Source organism: Hyperoodon ampullatus (genome assembly GCF_949752795.1).
Source record: "Hyperoodon ampullatus genome assembly, chromosome: 2".
Taxonomy (NCBI): Eukaryota; Metazoa; Chordata; class Mammalia; order Artiodactyla; family Ziphiidae; genus Hyperoodon; species Hyperoodon ampullatus.
In genome coordinates this window covers 840,439-860,102 of record NC_136915.1, presented here as the reverse complement: position 1 = coordinate 860,102, position 19,664 = coordinate 840,439, and positions in this window count along the sequence as shown.

The window sequence follows — 19,664 nt, the reverse complement described above, 5'->3', positions numbered from 1 at the left end:
GGGTGACCAAGGGCGGGGACCCAGGAAGGCCAGAGCAGTGTGCTCCCAGCACCTGGGCATCTGTGCACAGGCCCCCAGGGCCGCCCTACCCCATGGCAGGGCACTCGGTGTGTTCTCCAGGCGGATCTGGACGGAACCATGGGCTCCCCTAAGAGAACGGCTGAAACTTGCAGACTGAAACCCCAGGCCGGGGGGAGGGGAAAGTCCGTGTGCGCAGCAGGGAGGCCCGAGCCCCTCCCTCAGCGCCCCCTCCCCTCGCACAGCGCAGACCAGTCATCCCCTCCCGGAGAAGAGAAGAGACCCACAGACACTGCCACTGGGGGTCCCCAGTAAGAAGACGTTGCAAGCCCCACACCTCTGGGGGCGCCTCAGGTGCAGACCTAGCTCACCGACCACTGTGGCCCCATGTGGGACACTCTGAAGGGTGCTCATTCCGGAGCCTGTTGGCTGGCCCGAGGCTTCCTGCAGGACAGCTGGACTTTACCCCTAGCCCATGGCCTGTACCCCACACCCCACCTCGGGGGCTGCTTCCAGACAACCCAGGGTGCAACCAGGTGGGCTTTGGAGATGGGTCCCTCGCTGCCCAGATGCCACAAGGAGCCAGGCATGGGGATTGTCCCTGCGGTGGGTCACACTGGCAGGGGATGAGAGGCCCAGTGGCTGCTTCCCACACATGTGCTCCACACAAAGTCACCAAGGTGGAGGGTGGGTCAGGAGTGGGGACTTGAAAGCCGGGGTGAGCGTGAGCGTGGGTGTGAGCGTGGGTGTGGGTGTGGGTGTGACTGTGGATGTGGGTGTGAGAGTGGGCGTGGGTGTGAGCGTGGGTGTGGGCCTGATCGTGGGTGTGGGTGTGAGTGCAGGTGTGAATGTGAGTGTAGGTGTGGGTGTCAGCATGGGTGTGGGTGTGGACATTGGTGTGAGTGTGAACATGGGTGTGAGCGTGAACTTGGGTGAGCATGGGTGTGGGTGTGAGCTTGCATGTGGGTGTGAACATGGGTGTGACCGTGGGAGTGGGTGTGAGTGTGAGTGTGAACGCCAGGTGTTATTGTGCTGAGCGCTGGGTCTCTGATTGCCTACAGGTCTCTGCTCCCCCAGTCAGTGGAGGGCAGAGAACCGCAGTCCCAAGCCCAGGACTTGAGTGTCAGAGTGGCTGACCTTCAATGACACCTGCTGCCCATCAAAGTCGAGCCCTGGTGGGACAGCAGGGGCCTTGACATGTGCGCGGGATATCCGGGTGGGTGACACCACCTCCTCTGGAATTCTGGCCTTCAGGTCCTGCTCGGCTCTCTCTGTGAAGGGCTGGGCCCAGAACTGCCACCCCAGGGGAGCACAGTGCACAGGCCACACCCCAACTGGAGTCAACATTTGTCCCCCTCAGGGCCCCCTCCCGCCGTGGCCACTAGGCTGACAACACAGGTAAGCTGCAGCTGACCCAGCTGAGAATAAGCTGGGCCTGACATGGGTGGACAGAGGCACCTGGTGGCAGTGCTGGCAGGAATCAAGCGAGCATGGCTGGGCCGGGCGCTCCCTCGAGGGGTTGGAGCATAGCGGGGCGGGTGGGGTGTGGGTAGGCACGGAGCTTCTCAGACCCCTCCCTTCTTTCTGCAGCCTCCGCCTGAGGTCCACTCGGCCAGCTGGGGCAGCCACGTGGGGGCTGGCACCTGGGCCCTGCCGCAGCCCACCAGCCTCCTCGCTTGCGGGTGACAGGGCTGCACCGTGACACAGTCTTCCCAGGCCCCGGTGGACTGAGCCGCCTGCCCAAAGGCCCCTGCCCAGCTCTGGGACTGCCCCCTTCTGTCCCACCTGACTTCCTGTGCCCACGGAAAGGCTGTGTGCCCCCATCTTGAGCCATTGTCACAGGGCCTGCTTGGGGGCAGCTCAGCCTGGACAAGGGGTGTCAAAGAAACCCAAATCCTGGACCACCAACCGTGGAAGAGGGGAGGGATGCAAGTGTAAGATCCGGTAGTGTTCAGGAAATGGCCAGGGCTAGTGACTGAGATTAAAATGTAATGTGGGGACTTCCCTGGTGGCGTGGTGGTTAAGAATCCACCTGCCAATGCAGGGGACACGGGTTCGAGCCCTGATCTGGGGAAGATCCCACATGCCGCAGAGCAACTAAGCCCATGTGCTACAACTACTGAGCCCGCATGCTGCAACTACTGAAGCCTGAGCGCCTAGAGCCCGAGCTCCTCAACAAGAGAAGCCACCGCAGTGAGAAGCCTGCGCACCGCAAAGAAGAGTCGCCCCCGCTCGCCGCACCTAGAGAAAGCCCATGCACAGCAACGAAGACCAAACACAGCCACAAATAAATAACTAAATAAATTTATTTTTAAAAAAAACTAATGTGAAACTGTTAAGATAACCACTAAAAGACTAGAAATAGGTTGTATAACTTCCACATCTATGGAAGGAAAAAAGACTAAAGAAAACGTAATGAACCTAATAGAATATAGGAAGGGAGAAGGAAGCATAAGAAAGGCAGCATAGGGGGGCATTCCCTGGAGGTCCAGTGGTTAAGACTCTGTGCTCTCACTGCCAAGGGCATGGGTTCAATCCCTGGTCAGGGAACTAAGGTCCAGCAAGCTGCACGGTGCAGCCAAAAATTAAAAATAAAAATAAAAAATAAAATAAAGTCAGCATAACTAGGAAGCAGAAAGTAACATAATAAAGGTAAACCGGGACTTCCCTGGTGGTGCAGTGACTAAGACTCCACGCTCCCAATGCAGGGGGCCCTGGTTGGATCCCTGGTCAGGGAACTAGATCCCACATGCATGCTGCAACTAAGAAGTCCACATGCCGCAACTAAGGAGCCCACATGCCGCAACTAAGGAGCCCACATGCCGCAACTAAGGAGCAGGTGAGCTGCAACTAAGGAGCAAAGATCCAGTGCCACCAAATAAATAAATAAATTGTTTGTTAACTAAAAAAAAATAAAGGTAAGCCCAGGTAAGGGGAGGAGGAATTGGAGGAAGGCAGTCAAAGGGTAGAAACTTCCAGTTATAAGAAAAATAAGTACTATGGCTGTAATGCACAACATGATAAATGTAATTAACACTGTATGGTATATATGAACGTCGTTAAAGAGGGTAAATCCTGAGTTCCCATCACAAGGAAAAAATTTTTTTCTATTTCTTTAATTTTGTACCTATATGAGATGATGGATGTTCACCAAACTTATTGTGGTTCATGTTCATGATGTATGTACGTCAAGTCATTATGCTGTACACCTTAAACTTGTACAGTGCTGTATGTGAGTTATACCTCAATAAAATTAGAAGAATAAAGAAGGTAAACACAGCCACCTGACAGAGTTTCCAGGGACCAAATCTGGAACAATGTGAGAAAGAAAATAAGTCGTATTGGGTTATAGCCAAAATATAAGGTAAATATCATTGTGCATTAAAGCACACCATCAACAGAGAGAAAAGGCAACCCACAGGATGGGAGAAGATATTTGCAAATCTTATATCTGATAAGGGATTAATACCCAGAAAATGTAAAGAACTCCTACAAATCAACACCAAAAATAAACAACCTAGGGCTTCCCTGGTGGCGCAGTGGTTGAGAATCTGCCTGCCAATGCAGGGGACACGGGTCGAGCCCTGGTCTGGGAAGATCCCACATGCCGCAGAGCAACTAGGCCCGTGAGCCACAACTACTGAGCCCGCGCGTCTGGAGCCTGTGCTCCGCAACGAGAGAAGCCGCTATAGTGAGAGGCCCGCTCACTGCGATGAAGAGTGGCCCCCGTTTGCCCCAACTAGAGAAAGCCCTCGCACAGAAATGCAGACCCAACACAGCCAAAAATTAATTAATTAAAAAAATAAATAAATAAACAACCTAATTCAAAAACTGGGCAAAGAACTTGATAGACCTTTCTCCAAAGAAGACACACACATGGCCAACAAGCACATGACAAGATGCTCAGCATCACTGACCATGGAATGCAAATCAACAGCACAGTGAGACACCACCTCACACCCATCAGGACGGCCACCATCAAAAAACAGAAAACAAGAAGTGCTGGTGAGTGCTCACTTCAGCAGCACAGATACTAAAATTGGAACAATACAGAGAAAATTAACATGGCCCCTGTGCAAGGATGACACACAAATTTGTGAAGCATTCCATATTTTAAAAAATCAAGTGTTGGTGAGGATGTGGAGAAATTGGAACCCTTGTGCACTGTTGGTGGGAATGTAGACTGGTGGAAGACAATACAGAGGTTCCTAGAAAAAGTAGGCATAGAGTTACCATGGGACCCAGCAATTGCAGTTCTGGGCCTATTCCCCAAAGAATCGAAAACAGGTCCTCAAACACGTATTCGCATACCCGTGTTCATAGCAGTGTTATTCACAGGAGTTAAAAAGTAGGAAACAACCCCAAATGTCGGTCAATGGATAGTTGGATAAACAAAACGTGGTGTATGTGTGTGTGTGTGTGTGTGTGTCTGTGTGCGTGTGTATATATATATATATATATATATGTCATATATATATGTCATCATATATATATATGATGGTTAATATATGTGTCCACTTGGCTAGGCTAAGGGCACCCAGATAGCTGGGTGTGACTGGGATAGTATGTCTGGAGGAGACTGGTGTTGAATCTGAACACAAGTAACAAAGATTGCCCTCCCCAATGCAGGTGGGCATCATCCAATCTGTTGAGGGCCCAGGTAGGACAAAAAGGCAGAGGACAAGCTAATTGTCTCTTTGCCTGATCTGGGACACTCATCCTTTCCTACCCTCGGACATCAGCGCTCCTGGTTCTCGGCCTTCAGCCTCAGGCTGAATTACAGCCCTGGCTTCCTGGGCCTGCAGCTTGCAGATGGCAGACCTTCGCCTCCTTCAGAATCACATGTCAATTTCTATAATAAACATCCCCATCTTGGGCTTCCCTGGTGGCGCAGTGGTTGAGAGTCCACCTGCCGATGCAGGGGACATGGGTTCGTGCCCCGGTCCAGGAAGATCCCACGTGCTGCAGAGCGGCTGGGCCCATGAGCCATGGCCGCTGAACCTGCGCGTCCGGAGCCTGTGCTCCGCAACGGGAGAGGCCACAGCAGTGAGAGGCCTGCGTACCGCAAAAAAAACAAAAAACAAACAAAAAAAACAACTCCCCATCTTATACCTCAATAAATAAATAAATAAATAATTAAAATCTCATCTCTGTATATTTTACATATATATTTTTAAAATTTTATTTATTTTTGGGTCTTCGTTGCTGTGCGCGGGCTTTCTCTAGTTGCAGCGAGCAGGAGCTACTCTTCATTGCGGTGTGCGGGCTTCTCATTGCGGTGGCTTCTCTTGTTGCAGAGCACAGGCTCTAGGCGTGCGGGCTTCAGTAGTTGTGGCTTCCAGGCTCTAGAGTGCAGGCTCAGTAGTTGTGGCTCACGGGTTCTAGAGCGCAGGCTCAGTAGTTGTGGCGCACGGGCTTAGTTGCTCTGTGGTAGGTGGGACCTTCCTGGACCAGGGATTGAACCCATGTCCCCTGCATTGGCAGGCGGATTCTTAACCACTGTGCCACCAGGGAAGCCCTACATATATTTTTTATATTATATATATAATTGATTTCTCTGGAGAACCCTAATACAATATACAATAGAATTATTATTATTCAGCCTTAAAAAGGAAGGAAATTCTAACACCTAATACAACATGGATGAGCCTTGAGGACATCGTGCTCAGTGAAATAAGCCAGTTATAAAAAGACAAATACTGAATGATTCCATTTATATACCATCCCTAAAGTAGTCAAATTAATAGAGACAGAAAGTAGAATGGCTGTTGCCAGGGGCTGGGGTAGGGGGTGGGGAGTTAGTGTTTCATGGGGACAGAGTTTCAGTTTTACAAGGTGAGAAAGTTCTGGAGGCAGATAGTAGTGATGGTTGCACAACGATGTGAATGTGCTTAATGTCACTGAGCTGTGCACTTAAAACAATTAAAATGGTAAATTTTATGTTATGTGTATAACCACAATAAAAATAAATATGTATCCATGAGTCCATACTGATACAAGCGACAGAATAAATAAATAAATGGAAGAGTCAAATATTCCATACAGAAGAATTCCAAATAATTTATGTAGATGTTCTACCCTCAAGGAAGGGAGCACAACCCTCCACTTCTTAATTGTGGTTGGCCAATACTGACTTCCTTCCAATGAGCAGAGAATGGAAAGGCTCACCGCCCAGTGATCAGGGCCAGGGCCACAGTGGTGAGCCATGTTGAGGGCATTCACCCTTGACACTTGCAACGAGAAGGGCACTGTACCCCTCTGAAACCCACAACCCCACCAGACAAATCCCAACAGAGGAACAGGCTACAGGATGTCCTGACCAGCACTCAAAACCATCAAGGTCACCGAAGACAAGGAAAGTCTGAGAAACTGCCACAGCCAGGAGGCGCCCAGGAAGAACAACTAAATTTACTGTGGGATCCTGGAACAGAAAGAGGATGTTAGGTAAAAACTAAGTAGATCTGAATAGAGTGTGGACTGTAGTTAATAATGTGTCAATATTGGGTTATTAATTGTAGCAAGTGTACTGTACTAATGTAGTTCCTCATAATAGAGGAAATCGACCGTGAAGTGAAGTGCATGGGAACTCTCCGGAAGTCTCAGCAATTTCTCTGAAAATCTACAGCGATTCTAAAAATAAAGTTTATTTTAAAAAAGAAATCCAGGGCTTCCCTGGTGGCGCAGTGGTTGAGAGTCCGCCTGCCGATGCAGTGGACACGGGTTCGTGCCCCGGTCCGGGAAGATCCCACATGCCGCGGAGCGGCTAGGCCCGTGAGCCATGGCCGCTGAGCCTGCGTGTCCGGAGCCTGTGCTCTGCAACGGGAGGGGTCAAAAAAAAAAAAAGAAATCCAGGGACTTCCCTGGCGGTCCATTGGTTAACACTCCGCGCCTCCAATGCAGGGGGACTGGGTTCCCTGGTCAGGGAACTGGACCCCACATGCTGCAACTAAGACCCAGCGCAGCCTAAATAAATAAATAAATAAATATTTTTTAAAAAAGAAGAAATCCAAATACCAGTAATCGAAATAATGCCATTTAAAACAATCGCCACTTTAAAAGCGATTGAATTGCCTAAATGGATAAAAACAAAGTCCAGATGCTCCCTGTCCACAGACACAGCCTACAGAAAGGCTGGCCCTCCCGGCCCCCAGAGCCCCTCCGCCGGGCGCGTCCCGGGAGCCCCGCCCCACTGCGCCCAGCGCTCTCTGGGTCTGGGGTAGCAGCCTCAGAACATCCTTTTCTAGCAACCCTGCATTGCTCTAAAAATAGATCATTTATTGATCCACAAAGAAATCTCAACACTAAAGATCAGCCTCAAACTGACCACCTTCTCCAACTACCGAGATTTCGATTAATTTCGAAATCAAGAGCAGAGGAAACAACTAAGAACTGAAAAGGGTAGTTTCCGCGAAGAGCCGGCGGGGTGTACTGCGAGTTACCAGCCCTGAAAACCATGGACTGTTTTAGCAAAATCACAAGCCTGTCTGGGAACAGGTCGCCGTGGCCCTCCGGGGTGTTCGTGGGGAGTGCCAGCCCGCCAGCCCACCCGGGTGGGCGGAGTCCGGAGCTGAGCCTCTCAAGCCCCGACCCAGTTCCCGACGCTCGGCCCCGCCCCTGGCCAGCCACTAGGCCCCGCCCCTGCCTTTCTCCAGGCCCCGCCCCCTACAATTGCCCCCGCCCCTTCACCGTCACCTAGCTCTGCCCTCGGCCCCGCCCCATCCCCGGCCCGGAAGCACCGCTTCGGGCGGCCACTCCGCGCGTGTGCACCAGGCGGCGCTCGCGGGCCGCGCGGAGCTCAGACGGGGATCGCTGCTGGGCGGGCACCAGCGTTTGAGGGCGGCCCTCCTGGGCTTGGAGCTGGGCAGGGTCGTCTTCCCAAGCCTCCTGCCCGGCCACTCTCCATCCCTCCTTTCAAAACCCTGCCCTCGAAGCCTCACTCTTGGGTTCCCTCAATTGTTAGCACAAAAATAGGCATAAGTATTCATTTCATTCACCTGTAAGGCGGCGAAGGGCCAGCTTGCCGCGGGGTAGGGGGGGAGGGGAGCGGGCGGGAGGGTGCCGACCGGGAAAAGTGGAGCCACCGCTCGCCTTGGGCCGCCGACCCCTGACCGAGGGTTCAGACCCCCGGAGAAGCACCCCCGTCCCCAGGCAGCCTTTTGCACCAGGCAGACCCCCACCCCGCCTTTACACCAGGGCAGGTGTGGGCCCTGAACCTCGTCGTCCTGAGACCCTGGCCAGCCGTGCTCAGGAGCTCGGGCCCACTGCTCTGCTGCCGTGTGACCCAGCGTGAGCCCTGCTCTGCCAGGCCCCAGGCTGACCCTGGCATCCCTGAACCCCCTGCTTCCTTGCAGGGCTTAGGGGCTCCTCCTTCCTTGTCCTCTTCAGTCTTGTTTGAATGTGACACCAGCAAGGTCATTTTGTCCAAAAGCTAAAAGAAGTTTTGAAAATGAAGCAAGAGCCTCAGGCCTCTCTGGTTCCAGTGGGCCCAGCGGCCAGAGGGCGGCAGGAGCCTGGAGGTCTGTCCTGCACCAAGGAGACAGACTGGAGGAGGTGAGCCCGCCCCTGGCTGGCCTCTCCGCAGAGCCTGGCCTTGGGGGCAGCACCCATGGGCCTCGCACAGGGCCGTTTTGGGGTGGGGCAGGGGCGGGGCACAGGGCCGTTTTGGGGTGGGGCAGGGGCGGGGCACGTATGGTCCTGGCCTCAGCAGTGCCCACAGTGGTGCCCAGTGAGGTTGACCCACGGCACCTCATACTCGCAGACTCTGTGGGGGCTTCCTTCCCATGATCTGTCTCAAAGGTCTGGACACCTCAGTGCCCAGGGGCTGCTGGAGCAACAATAGGACAGGACAGACAGGCCCTTAGAAGTCTGATTCTCAGGCTGAGCCACCCCCCAGGAACCCCAGGGCAGGTCTGGGCATGAGCACGGGGCATCTGCCCAGGGGAATGTATCGGGGCCCAGCGGGGCCTAGACGGACGTCACAGCGAGAGCTCCAGGGCCCCAGCTCCAGGCAGCACCCCTCCACGTGCCCAGCCAGGCCTGCTGGTTTCCAAAACACCCAGCGCCTGCCGGCCTGGCCGCCCCAGGAGGGACAGCTGGGGGCCAACATATGCTCCGTGCTTGGCCTGCACCCCTGCTGCCTGGGGTCCCAGCGCACCACTTCCTCTTCCCCCTCCTTGAGCCCCCAGCCTGCGGGCCTCCAAGACCACCCCCTGGGACTCCACCGGCTCCAGGCCCGCTGGCCTCATACCTGCCTCTCATCGCCCCTTCCAGGCACCACTTGCATCACCTCCCAGGTGGCTGGTGGGCTGGGCCTCAGGGACAGGATTCTTCACAAACAGCCCTCAGGCAGGGCCCCTCCCCAGGGGAGGAGAGCTGCATCCTCAGGATCCAGGTCCCATGGCTGAGGACTGCAGGACTGAGACGCCGGGGGCCTGGAGGTGAGGTGCTGCAGGGGCCGCGGGGGCCTGGGTGGCCCTGCAGAGGGTGCATGCCATCCCCCCACCCTGTGCCTGCCCCTGGGCGCGGGCAGTGGTGCCCAGCCTGAGTGTAAGCACAGGACCCAGTGACCTCCCCCCTTGCCGTCCCTGCTGGCCCAGCCCACACCGAGTTGCCCCCACAGACTCCCGGGGGCCCACCACCACTTCAGAAGTCAGCCTGGGGGCTCTGGGTGCTGGGGATGCCCCTGGGTCTTAGCAAGCTGTTCCCTGGCAGTTCCGTCGGCCTGACAGGCTGGACTCATGCCTGGGGCAAGGGGCAGCTGGCCCGGGCGAAGCCAGACTCTGTGGGAAGTAGGATGGGAGAGGGAGGAAGGGGAGACCGGGTGAGGGGTGGGCCCCCCTCCAGGCTCAACAGTGTCCCCAGGTGCCCAGTGGGAGTAAGGGGGCCTCCAGGGAACCAGAGCCCTGCCCGTTCTGATGACTGCTGGCTGTGCTGCCTTTCCTCCCGCCAGCTCCAGGCTCTGCTCTGGCTGAGGAGGGCTCTCTGCTGCCCCGGCAAAACCAGTAAATAAGAATGTGCTGTCAAGAAGTGGAAGAGAGGGCGGGGGTGGGGGGCAGCGCCAGGAAGGGCCCCCATCCTTCTGAGGCGCCCCCAGGCCCAGCAGTCGAGGCCTCCCCCTTCACTGTAGCCCTCTTCTGCCTCCTGGCTGTGTTCGCATGTACCATCCCCCAGGCCACCTCTGGGACCCTGTAGGTGCCTGGGTCCCCGCCTGGGACCCCACCCCATGCTGGTCCCTGCCACCCTGGCCACACAAACCTGTTGTCTGCAAAGTTCCCGCCTCTATCTGGGGTTCTCCTGCCGCTCTCTCCTCACCCCCTTCCCCAGTGGGGGGACATTGGCAGCCCTGGACATCCTCAGCTACCCATGCTCCCCCATGGCCCCTCACTGGCCCATGGCTCTCCACGCCCATTGCAGGCCTGCTTCTCAGCCAACATCTACAAGCATCTTGGGTTAGAAAGGTCCAGGACACAGCACATTCTCCCCCTACCCCACCGGAACTGCCCTCCCCAGCTGCCCCTCCCGTCCTCCCGGCTTGCCTGCAGTTCAGCTGTGTGGACAGACACCCTGATGTCACCCTTGACTCCTCTGTGCCTTCTGCCCTGAACCACCACAAGCCCCATCACTCCAGATACCTGGCCCTGTCCAGCCTGCCAGCACTGCACTGCCCTCCACAGGCTCACCCGCCCTCAGGCAACCAGAGGGGGTCTCACCCCTGCTCAGACCCCCCAGTGGTCCCCATCACCTCCCAACAGGACCTGCCCTCCTCACTGCCACAGGACCTGAGCAGGCTAACCACTGCCCAGAGCAGAAGGACTGAGCCACCACCACGGTCTCCTCTCAGAACTTACATTTTTAAGAAGTAGCTGATAAATGCCAATGGCCTTTTTTTTTTTGCCATTGAGGAAAATTCATTCCTCAAATTCATATGGAATTGCAACTGACTCTGAATAGCCAAAACGATCTTAAAAAATAAGACCAGAGTCAGAGGACTCAAACTTCCCAATTTAAAACTTATTACAAAGTTACAGTGATCAAAACAGTGTGGTACTGGTATAAAAACAGACATGCACCAATGGAATAGAATAGAGAGCTCAGAAATAAACCCTCACACTTATGGTCAGATGATTTTCAACAAGGGTGTCAAGACCATGCGGTGGGGAAAGGACAGCTTTTCAACAAGTGGTGCTGGGAAAACTGGATATTCACATGAAAAAGAATGAATTTGAACCCCCTACCTCACACCATATACAAATATCAACTCAAAATGGATAAGACCTAAATTTAAAGGTTAAACCTATAAAACTCTTAGAAGAAATCATAGGAATAAATCTTCAATAACTTAGATTTGGCAATAGCTTTTTATTTTTTATTTTTTGTTTTGGTTTTTGGTTTGGGGGGGTGGGGGTTTTTTTGCATTTAAAAAAAAATTATTTATTTATTTTTGGCTGTACTGGGTCCTCACCACCGCGCATGGGCCCTCTCCAGCCCCGTTGAGCGGGAGCCACTCCTCGCAGCGGCGCACAGGCTTCTCAGGGCAGTGGCCACTCCTGCCGTGGAGCACGGGCTCCAGGCGCATGGGCTCAGCAGCCGTGGCACGCGGGCTCCAGAACGCAGGCCCAGCAGCATGTGGGATCCTCCCGGACCAGGGCCCAAACCCACATCCCTGCACCAGCAGGTGGACTCCCAACCACTGCACCACCAGGGAAACCCTAGCTTTTTAGATAAAATATCAAAAACACAAGCAACAAAGAAGCAAAAAAGGAAAAAGAAATAAATTGGACTTCACCAAAATTAAAAACTTCTGTGCATCAAAGGGCACTAACAACAGAGTGAAAAAACACCTGACAGAATGGGAGAAAATATTTGCAAAATTACATATCTGATAAGTGTCTCATGTCCAGATTATATAGAGAACTCTTACAACCCAAAAACCACCACCACAACAACAAAAAACAAGTTCAAAAAAGGGCAAAGGACTTGAATAGACATTTCTCCAAAGAAGACATACACACGGCCAGTTAGCACAAGAAGAGATGCTCGGGAGGGGATATGGGGATATATGTATACGTATAGCTGATTCACTTTGTTATACAGCAGCAACTAACACAACAGTGTAAAGCAATTATACTCCAATAAAGATGGTAAAAATAATAATAATAAAAATTAAAAAAAGAGATGCTCAATATCCCTAGTCACCAGGGAAATGCAAATCAAACCACAATGAGATACCACTTCACACCCACTAGAATGGCTAGAATCAAAAAGGCAGATAGTAACAAGTCTTGGTGTGGGTATGGAGCTATTGGAGCCCTTGAGCACTGCCGGTGGGAATGTAAAATAGCTCAGCTGCTGTGGAAAGCAGTTTGGTAGTTCTTCAGGTTAAATACAGAGTTACTGTATGACCCTGCAATCCCACTCCCAGGTAAATACCCAGAAGAATTGAAAACAGGTGTTCAAACAAAAATGTGTACATGAATGTTCACAGCAGCACTATTCACAATAGCCAAAAGGAGAAACAGCCCGAATGTCCATCAATGGATGAGTGGATAAACAAAGGGTGGTGTATACACACAATGGACTATTCCGCCATAAAAAGGAACGAAGCGCTGACACCTGCTACAACATGGATGAGCCTTGAGAACGCGATGCTCAGTGAGAGAAACCGGACACAGAAGGACACGTGCTGTATGATTCTGCTTGGACGAAGTACATACAACAGGTAAATCCATGGAGATAAAAAGCAGATTCGTGGTTGCTGGGGGCTGAGGGGAGGGAATGGGGAGTGACTGCTTAATGGGGGTGGGGTTTCCTTTTGAGGTGAGGAAAATGCTCTGGAGCTGGATGCAGGTGGCGGCTGCACAGTGAGGTGAACGTACTAAATGCCACTGAACTGTGGACTTCAAAAGGGTTTAGTGGTAAATTTCACATTAGGTGTGTTCTACCAAGATTCAAAACCAAAAGTAGTTCATGAGGCAGAACCCTATCTGGGGGGACCTTTGAGTCCTTGGGAGTTCTTGAGGCGTCTCCCTTCTGACAGGGGAATGTGGGCTGCCCTGCGCAGAAGGACTTCCTGGTGGAGGCCCCACGGGCCAAGCTGAGCGGGGGCCCGGGTGGGGACCCTGGCCCTCTGGTCGTGGGACTGAGTCCCTGCCCCCTCGCAGGGAGGGGCAGCATGGTGGGGTCTTTTTTTGGAAAGGACAGTCCTCCAGGGCGGGACTTGAGAAGAGACCACAGAGCAGTCGGGACAGGGCGCAGGCCCAGAGGAAAAGGCCCTTCCTGGCAGGCACCCGGGACAAGGCTCTGTCACCGTGTCAACCCCTGGGCCGCCTGCCTGGCAGATGTGATGTGGCACTTTGCGACATGATATGGCAGGTAACATGGCATGGCAGATGTGTGGCATGATGTGGCATGGTACCCAGTCCGTGGTCACAGGGTGACCGCCCAGGGTGGCTCTGGGACCCTGTGGCCTTGAGGATGTGCATCCCTTCCCCTCTGCTCAGTTGCTGCCCGCCTGCTGGAAGTGGCCCTGCATAGCATCTTCGTACAACATGACCTCAGGCCAGCGTCTTGGGGTGAGAGGGCTGTGCCCAAGCACGGGGCCCAGGCTCTGGGGCCGTCTCTGGGCTGCCCCTCATGTGGCTGGACAGGGCGGTGAGCTCAGGAAGGCTTCGAGGGCTGCAGGCACCCCCGGGGCTGGACCGGCCACCCTCCTGCCTGCTGGTAACACAGGTGCAAGCTGGTTACCTGGCAGGTGCTGGTGGAGCTGGGTCCCAGGGTACCTTCTGTGGGGAGAGGAATCCCCAGAACAGCTGGGTGCTCTCCCCAGGCAGGGCGCGGGCAGAGGCGAGGGGACCTGGAGACCAGGGCGGCCCTGGCAGCCGCCTCCCTCCTCCCCCGGAAAGGCCCCTCTGGCCACCACCCCATCAGCCCCTGCTCCTGTCTGCGGCGGGAACTAGGGGCCGGGCAGTGTGCAGGCTGCCCCCGCTCTGGGGACCATCAAGGTTGGGCTCCGGCCAGGATGGGGGCAGAAGCCTCGGTCACCCTGCACGGGCCTGCGGCCACCAAGCCAGTGTGCCACCCGGGTGTGCTGCTAAGCAGCTAGGAGCTTGTCCCATCTTCCGGGCCCCAGAGATGCTTCCCTGAGCCCGCCCAGGCCTCTAGATGGTACCTGAGGACAGGAGGCTTGGCCAGGCTGGGGAGGAGGAGGGGGGGCCCCAGAAGGGGTCTGGGGGCTCAGAGCCCCTAGGCCTCTCTGGGGCAGTGGCTACCTCTGGACCGGGCCTCCTCACCACCCCTAGGTCCCTCGGCATGCAGCGGGCTCCCAGTTGCAGACCCCTCCCACTCTGGGCACTGAGGCCTCCCTGGCCCCTCATCTCTCTGGTGCCTGCCTGAGCTGCCCTCTCGTCTGTGTGCGGGTGTCAGGGCCCGGGTGTGCCCCGCTCCGACCCTCGGGCTCTCCCGGGGTCTTGGCGTCTCTGCATCACGCCCCCTCTCCTTCGGGTCTCAGCACTCCCAGCCCCAGCCCAGGATGCGCCTAGGGCGTTTCTGGCAGCTGAGCTCCAGGGCTGGGCTGGTGACTGCCCGGCCTTCTGCAGGCTGCTGGGGGAAGCGCCAGCATAGAACAATCGCAGCCTCTCTGCCAAGGGCGCCGCCCAGGCCCGGAGAGGAAATGGGGCTGGGGGCAGGGCCGGGCGGGAGCGCTGGCCGCCCCGTGGGGCACCCTCCATGCCTGCCTGGGAGTCCCTGGAGGCTGCAGTGGGGGCGGGGGCGGGGCAGAGCGGGGAGGCAAGGGTTGCCCAGCCTCATCCCTCCAGGCCCTGCCCCAGCATCCGGTTTCAGGATGGAGCAGGCCAGAGGCTGGGGCTGCCTGGCCTCAGCCGGGAGGAGCCGGAACCTGGGCCTTGTGGGCCTTGAACCCGACAGCCAGCAGTGGCTCGGTGTCTGAGTGTCTCAGTTGTTGCCCAAATCCTGCTGCTTTTCCTCTGTGTTTTCCCCCTGCCCAGCAGCCCTCCTCCTCCTGGTGACAGCTTCACCTTTGCTCCGGGCGCACTGCGTGTTGTCCCAACAGAGCCAGTGGTCCTTCCATCCCTTGCCTCCAGGGCCACGTGAAATCTGAGTGAGGCCTTCCAGAGCCTTACTTGGGTCCACACACTGCATCCCAGAATATCTGGAGCACTGTAGCTGCTTAGCTGGGGTGGTGGGAAGGCAGCCCCAGCAGGCACTTCCCCACCAGGCAGGAGGCACCACTGGGGAGCCAGAGCCCACTGGGAGCCTCGCTGGATCCAGCTGAGCCTGAAACCCAGTGTCTGAGCCAGTCAAGTGCCTCTTTTCAGATAAGCTATTTAAGCTTCTGCCTCTTGCTACCCTGAGGCCGGGTGATCCAACCCGGGAGTGTCTGTTACATGTTGTGTGTATATCTGTGGTGCACGCGTTTCTGGGGGGATGTGTGGGGATTACCCCTCCTCACTCATGGTTGCATCTTGCTTCCTTAGAGAGGTCTGTGTTTTCAACCAAAGATGTCTCACTCCACGAATGACACTGAAAAACCCCTCGTTAGGTTTGCTGTGGCCCCAGAGCCATCCATGGAGCCAGGCTTTCCTGCCCCAGGTTCTGCAGCGAGACCGACCTGATGCAGCTGCCCTGAGGAACGTCCCCCAGGAAGGCAGCGAGGGCGTTTGCTGGAGCTGATGCTCGGAGCTGCCGTCAGCCCCCCAGGACAGCTCCCTCTGGGAGTGGCAAGGGGGCCACCTGGGTCTTCCCGCCGGTGTCGGCCCCTGAGGTGTGTCTGCCCCTGAGGGGCAGCTGCGCAGCCGAGAGCAGGCCTCCCACCCCCATGCGGGCACCCCCCCCACCCCAGGTGGCACTTCCTGATTCCCCACCGACCCCCACGTTTTGGTGCCCCTCACGAGGGATATCTGGTTTACGAGCAAAGGTGGGTGACAAGGAGGGTCACAGGCTTGGAGGTCAGGTCTCGAGAGGCATGGTGGGGGCTCGAGGCCAAGGGACGAGTCATGGGAGAGGGAGGGGGAGGGGCTGCTTCCACTGCCCAGGAGAAGGGGCCCAGAGGTCCCTCAAGGGCTGCCGGCGGCGAGGGGCCAACAGCCAGCACCTCCCCAGGGCCGGGGAGGTGCACTCTGCCCCCCATACCAGCTTCCTGGGCTGCGATGCCCGCGACCTGGTCGGCCACTTCCACCTTGGGCCTGGACCCTCCCCTAGGCCCTCTGGCACCCACGCCGCAGCTCGCTCCCTCTCTGCCTGCCATGGGGGGTCTGCTTGACTGTCCCCTTCACACTGCCCACCCTGCTCTCCCCACGCCCCCCAGCAGACCTGCCCCCCGTCAGGGCGGAGGTGGGCTCAGGGACCTGGGCCACCCTGGCACCCAGTGGGCGCACCCCTCAGTAAGTTCAGCGGAGAGAAGCAGGAGCCGCCTCCCGGTCTGACCCCATTCGGTCAGCAGCCCCGTCTCTGCCCGCCGGCCCGCAGGAACTAATCAGGCCTCTTCTGGATTACCTACATTCCGCCCCTCCCCCTCGTCCTCTGTCCTCTGGGGCGCGGAGGCGGGTCAGGCCCGCAGCTCACTTATGCGAGGAGAAGCAGAAAGCGCTCTGCGGGCCAAGGCGGACCCCGCGGGAGCCGCCCCCTGCAGCCCTGGACCCTCAAAGCCAGGCTCGGAGCGGGGTCCCCAGGAGCGGCCCGGTCTCATGCGCGGATTGTTTGAATAATTGAGATTTTAAAAGACCTACTTTCCTGTCAGACCGTTTCCTGCTAGAGAGCAGATGGGGCTGGGGCATCTGAATTATGCATTCGTGCTCCCCAGGTTTTTAGCGAAACTGGGCTCTGAGCCAGGCACTGGGGCCCAGCTGGCCTGGCCCTCGCCGGATGCACTGAATGGGTGTGGCCGTGGACTCAGGACCACAGGCTGGTCTCTAAGCCAGTTATCCAGAGAGGGAGGGAGTGTTGCCGGGAAGTCAGGGGAAGCCTGGGTTCCTGGCCAGGCATGAGCTCTCCATGAAGGGGCCCTGGTTTAAGCCCCACCGAGGAGGGCCTGAGTGGCGGGCAGGTGGGGGCCAAAAACCACAGGAGGCCTGGGCAGAAGGGATGGAGGGTGGGACAGGGAGGGCAGGGTCCCTGGAGTGTCCTTCAGACCCCTAAGGTCTCAAAGGCCCTGGCTAGAAGCTAGAAGCTCCTGTAGGCTCCTGAGAGCTGACCAAGGCCCAGGGTATGTGTGTTCAAGGCCGAAGGGCCCTGCTGCCTGGGGACCCTGAGGCCTCTGTGCATCAGATGGGGACGATGGGGATGAGGCCCTAGGCCGTGCAGGGAAGCTGGGAATGAGGGCCCAGCGTCCACTGTTCCCTCCCCCCTGCCTTCCCCTCAACTTTGCCCCTCACACCCTGTCCATGAACACATAAACAGTATTCAGACCCCAGCCACAGGGCAAGTTCCAGGGAAGGACCTGCCGTACCCTGCAGACCTACAGATTAGCCAGGGGCAACAGGGCTGCACCCCAAAACCTCAGACAGCTAGGGCAGGCACTGGCTTGGTGTCCTCATGTGTGGCCTTGCCCTGTGGCCCTGATGTAATGGAGGATGGGCCCAACCAGGCCGATGGTGGCCTGTGGTACAGGGAAGCCCTGGGCCAGCCCTGCCAGCCCTCCTGCTGCTCTTAGGTGGGCATGCAGGGACCCAGGATGACAGGATGGGGGTTCTGAGGGTCCCCCAGGTCTCCTGCCATCCGCACAGCAGCACAGAGTGGGCTGCATAGAGACCACTCACCCCACTGCTCGCTTCCCTCACCTTTCCTGCTTCCCCCCACCCCCGTCCCCCCACCCCTTTCTCCTCCCCCTTTTCCTTTCCTCCTTGTCCTCCTCCCCCTCCTCATCTCTATTTTCCCAAGTCCTGGACTTAGGTGGGCATAGAGTTAGGATGGCATCAGACCTACTGGATTCTGAGGGATGCCTCTCTCTGACCCCAAGTCTGGGGCCTTGGGACCCACCGGCCAAGGCTGTGCCATGGCTTGCGGGATCTCAGTTCCCGGACCAGGGATCGAACCTGGGCCCTTGGCAGTGAAGGCGCCGAGTCCCAACCACTGGACCACCAGGGAATTTTTTTTTCCCACCTCCTCTTGAGCACTGGGCAGTGCTGCTGTCTTGTCCCCCCGCCCTTGTCCTGGACACAGTGACCACTGTGCTCTGACTCTCCCCGCTCCCCCGCCCGGCCCCCCCCACTCGGAACACAGAGCGTTGCCTGCTCATAAACATTCCTTGAGGACCCACTGTGCACCTCACGCCCTTGTTGGCGGGTGGAGCAGTGGGCAAGGGCGTCCAGTCCGGCCTTCAGCAGCAGAGCGGAGCAAGGAGCGAGCAGCCTGGTGTGACCCACGTGAGGTCACAGGAGCCAGAGCAGCACTGGGGGGCCAAGGCGGGCTGGGGGAGACCCTCCCGGGCAGACGGAGCCACAAGGGACAAAGGCCAGAGGGTGGGACGCAGTGACTGAGCGTTTAAGGAGCAGAGAGGAGCCAGATGCCGGGCAGTGAGGAGGACAGAGCAGAGGGACCAGGCGGTGGACGCTCCCGATGGTTTTAAGCAGAGGAGATACAGCTGGCACTCTGTCCCCACTCGGCTGAGCAGGGTGGACGTCTCTGCTGCAGTCAGCGCCCAGGCGAGGTGATGGTGAGCATGGGAGATTGGTTACAGACGGGGTGGTGGTGGTGGTGTGTGTACACAAACACGTATGCTTGTACTGTATATGTTCCTTAGCTCTGTCCACTGACCGGGACTAGAAGCAATGACACTCCAGTAGCAGCAAGCACAGCTTGAGCCTGGATCCTGTCTTCTAAATACCATGCCCCACCGAAAGGAAACAGGGCTCCTTGGAGAAATGGTTGAGTTCAGGGCGGGGCAGGGATTTCTTGTGCCAGGGATTGAGGAAGGGCACAAGAAATGGTGGGGACATGTTTGTGCAGGAAGGACCCGCGGGAGGGGGAGGGACAGGGAGCACAGCCCTAGCGTGGGTGGGAAGGCATGGGCTCCATGCTGGGGTCCAGGGCCACCCTAGACAGACAGCACACAGGCATACAGACAAATTGGCTGCAGCTGCGAATCAGGCTGGGGGGGTGACAGGGCCCCTTGAGGTTTAAGGGGACAGCTGCATTGCTGGGTGTGTCCTCCTGCTTCCTTCAGCCAAGCTGTACAGGCCTGGAGGAGGGGTCCTGGATTTGGTCTGGAAAGGGCAGCATAGGGAGGGCTGGGGGCAGGAGGCTGAGCTGGCTGGAAAGGGGTGATGAGGGTTGGAGACCGCAGGCTCTTGCGGTGAAGAAGTCCACGGGGTGGGGAGTCGTCGGAACTGGGGAGGCACAAGTCAGATGGAGAGGTGGGAGTTGGTGGGCCTAGGGCTCCATCCATGGACATCCAGGAGGTTTCTGAGGACACTGGAAGCTACAGGCTGCTCACAGCTGACCCATCTCTCCACCTCCTTCCCCTCCCCCACTAGGGGGTCTTCGATTCTCAGCTGCCCGGCTGACTCAGCTGCATTTGCAAGGGTGGTCTATCTGTCCCTCCTGACACTCTTTCCCGTGGTCACACCTCCCTGCTCAGGTGACCATTCCTGACTGGAGGGCCTTGACCATCGAGGCCACACTGCCCATACCTA